This window comes from Gavialis gangeticus, unplaced genomic scaffold (genome assembly GCF_001723915.1).
Source record: "Gavialis gangeticus isolate Ggan-Ray unplaced genomic scaffold, GavGan_comp1, whole genome shotgun sequence".
In the NCBI taxonomy this organism is placed as follows: Eukaryota; Metazoa; Chordata; order Crocodylia; family Gavialidae; genus Gavialis; species Gavialis gangeticus.
Genome location: NW_017729032.1, coordinates 124,885,177 through 124,889,326, shown reverse-complemented (window position 1 = coordinate 124,889,326; position 4,150 = coordinate 124,885,177). Strand labels below are relative to the sequence as shown.

Sequence of the window (4,150 nt, the reverse complement as noted above, 5' to 3'; positions counted from 1 at the left end):
CCTTGGCCTAGGTGTGCCTCCCCTGGGGCCTGAGGGGGGAGTCTCATCGTTGCCATTCTATTTCAGAGAAAAAGCAGTCCGGTAAAGACCAATGATTTTTACTATGTGACGTCATGTAGTTTTAGTTGTATTTTTTTAATCAGTTTTTTTTATACTGTAAACTATTTCTGAAATAGAGTAAAAGCAGCTATTTAGTCATGATGCCTTTTTAGCTTTGAAAATTTTATATGGAATAGAAGTGCAACAAATACATCTGTTAAATAAAGAAAGAATTTAAGAACAATAAATTTTATAGGCTAGTGATTTTAATATGTTTATTGATATGAACTCTGATACCTCATTTTATCTTGGAAGCATACAGGAGAAGCATAAAATGACTTTATGCATGCAACATTGAATGATAAGTGAACTTGCAGCATAAGGCTTTTCTTATCAGTTGCATTTAAATGTGGTTTCACCCCTTTTTATTCCTAGTATATAAGTAAACATTTAACCAGGTCTGTAGTTCACAAGATTATTATTAAATCATGGATTCAATAGGTTATAAAGTGCTTACCAGGTGCGTGAGTATGGAAGAGAGTGAGACACGAATTTTACCATACTTAGGTGAGGAAAAATTAGTCCATTGTGCCACAAGGATGGCATTGATTAGGTGAAAAGCTTTTAAAAGTGCCTTGGAAACTGTAAGCTACAATTCCATTTTAAGGAGAAAGAGAAAAAAAACTAAGAAATATTTTACTTTTCTCCCTTGCTGCCTAAAGCACAGTTGTATCACTTGTTCACAGCTAATAAAATGATAAATAATGGAGTAGTGGTATATATTATTTCATCATCTGAATTTTCCAGTGTACTCTGTCTGTGTCATGTCTTTTGAGCTTCTAAGATCTTCTGGGTAGGTTCTGCCTTTTTCTCAGTCTTACTAAATATTGAATATAATGAGCCATATCTTACCCACCTATTAAGCATTTAAATGTGGTTCTTTTCTGTCCTATTCAAACACCTAAAAATCCATTAATGCATCTGTGTTTGTAATATGCAGCTAGGAGAAGAAAGATCCACATGCTTTTTGTGTTAGGTTTTTCAGAGACTTGAGCAGGGTAAGATAGAATTGCACATAAGGGTCACTAAGGTCACTGTAGGCGGAGTAGCATCCAGCCTAGTATCGATTTGAAAATTATGAAATAATGCTAGTGCCCTTTAATAGAACTGTAGGGATTCCTTATGCTTAGGAACAATTGGGATTCCTTATGCTTACATCAGGGCTTGACAATCTACAGCCCGTGGGCCAGATCCTGCCTGTGGACATGGGGGTTTTGGTAGCATTCAGCAGCAGTTGTTTTTTTTCATTGCCATGGGGGGAATCGCTAGCTGCGGGCACTCCCCCTGTGCTGGTATAGGATAAATGGTGGCAGCAGATGGGTCCTAACACTTGTCTTCCAGTGTGCCTCTGGCTCAAACAGGGTCACTCTGGCCTGAAGCCTAAAAAGATTGCCAACCACTGACTTAGATGACTGATTTTTTTAGAGGACATGATTTGGCCTTTGGATGTCATTTTCTCTTCATCTTCAGATGCTATTTTCCATCCTATTCAGGTTATTGTCCTCTGTCTTCTTTCATAAGCATGACCAAATAATAATAGAGCAGGCTATCAGGTATTTGGCTGGTGGACTGCATACCCTTGTGATCCAGCCAGCAGGGCCCCTAGAGGAGTTAGAATCCCCTGGGCTCCTAGATGAGTTAGTTTTTGGCAATCCATGGAGTGCTATTGAGGATACATGTTGGCAAGCAATGGCTGAATTAATGCCTCCTGACTCGACTCCCCCTGCCAGAGGTGGATCCAGATCTGTCCTATGAGAAGATCTGCATTCTGGATCTGGCCCTAGAGACCAAGCAAATCTGAAACCCCTGTGGCAGGGGAAAGCATTTGCCTTTATGCGTTCAGTATTAGGAGGCTGTAAAGAGAGTAATCTGTTTTAACAGCAGCATCTAGATCTCAGATGCTGTCAGCTGCTTAGGATGATACTCTGCAGAACATACAATTAGTGATGTGGTAGCAGTGCTGCTACAGTTGAGCAGTGTACAATGTATACAGCAATGTGGTCACATACTTTAACAGATTATTGCTCCTTTAAACAAATAATATATTTGTCAAGTATAGCATATTTATACCTAAGCGCTATCTGCAAGTGCAGTCATGTAGTAGGTATAGTCTGTTTATAGAATCCCTGTGAATTAACTCATATATTTTATTTTTCTAAACATTTAATGAACACAAAAGGAATAAATATTTTAAATTTCTTAGAGTTAAAGGACTTTCACAGTGCTAACTAGTATATCAGTACCTAATTATAGAAAATAGATAGAATAAAAAGTTCTAAGTTGTCACTACACAGACAAAATCAAAGGCTTGCAGTGTGATAGGACCAAAGAATGCAAAGAACTATACAAGAGATGAAATGGCTGAGCAGTTGAGGTATCTTGCTACAGATCCAGAGGTGTTAGTTCAGAACTCATGCTGTAGGCTTCTGCCAGGCAATGCAAGTAGAAATTGGGCTGGGCAGTTGCAGGCAGCTGGGCATAATGCACCATTATGTAACATACACACGGTAGAAGAGTAAATGGGCTTTATGAAGGCAAAACAATTAATGTATTAGTGTGATAAATCTTTTCTTACAAAGCCGTGTGGTTTGATTTTACATTTAGAAAATTAGATTGTGGTCTTGATCCTGCATCTCTTAACTTTGTTAGATTCTGTAGTCTCCCTATGTGGTGTAGTTTAAAGGGAGAAAAGGTAGTTTTTTGGTCTATAGTCGCCTCTGGCAGTCCCTGCATTACTCTTTCTATGGTTCCTTTAAAGAGAGAGACAAATTAAATTTGGAACAAGACATGAACCAGGATTAAAAAATATACATTCACTAAACACAATAGTCTGCTTTTCCATTAGACTACAGATGACAAAGGGAAGTACAAACAGAATGACAGAGGGAATATTTAGTCAAAGTTACCAGTTCCATAATATGGTATCTATTTTCTATCTGCACCCTCTGGTGCACAGCTTCTAAATGTTAAATGGTGGCCTAATCTAAGAACTACCAGGAAAAATTACCATCATTACTGAAACCATTTAAAATTAACAATAGTCTCATGATAATCCTTTCAAGAAATAAAATAAGTTGACCATAATCGTGGTAGAGATGGAGACTTGTATACAAAACTACATTAAGTGAACATTATACTTGCATATCGGCCTTAAATCTTTATGTAAATCTATCAGTGCCACTAACCCCATTACAAATGCAGTCTCTAATTCTACCCTGTGAAATATTTCCTTTTCACCCAGTCCTGACATGAATTTTGTTTGTTAGACTGATATTGAAGCTGTTTTTCATCTCATTTTTCTTAACATAATATTCCTTTATGTCAAGGATATAGCAAAATTAATAAAATATATTGAAAACTAAAATCTAACAAGTTTTTGAAGGAAGGATAGTGTTTAATAACTTATTTTGTTCTTGATTATTAAATGTATGGTGATACACAAAAGAGAAAATAATCTTGACTGTTGTTGCATTAAATGTCAATACAAGTAAATATTAACTGTTTGACCCCAACTAATCTGTCTTTTATTTTTTATTGTTTTGAGATGAGATAAAACCAGCCTGGAGTGATATGCCCAGTTAACTTTGTCTGTTTCCTCAAGTTTCCCAATTTCTTAAGTTTTGTCATCTGCCTTTCAGACTCAGAAACTCATGCTTAGTGCTGTACTAAGCATGGGTTTCTGAGCAGAGATCAGTGCAATGCACCTAATTTTGCTAGAAATGTAAATAAGTTGCTAGTCCTATGTATAAATTAAATACAAACTATAATGCTTATGTTCTGCTTGGTTAACTTGCTCTTCCTGACATTATTTTGGAATTATTAAAGACAACAACGAAACGGAACATTCTGTTTGAAAACTGCCTTCTAAAACAAAAAATATAAAGTTTATTTGCTTGATTAAATATAAATGTGTACATACACAGAAGCTATGTAATAAAGCACATATGTTTTCTTTCTTGGGGGTAGTTCCATTGAGTAGGTTATAAAATTCTCTAAAATAAACCTGCTGTATACATAGAATCATAGAAGTAGGGTCAGAAGGGACCTTGTA

At 36.3% G+C, this 4,150-nt stretch overlaps 1 protein-coding gene across 6 annotated transcripts in view; it reads left to right on the top strand.

The window, feature by feature from the left end:
- DOCK9 (dedicator of cytokinesis 9) overlaps positions 1–4,150 on the top strand; it is a 222,893-nt gene that overhangs the window by 194,235 nt on the left and 24,508 nt on the right. The gene's annotated exons all lie outside the window — the stretch shown is intronic.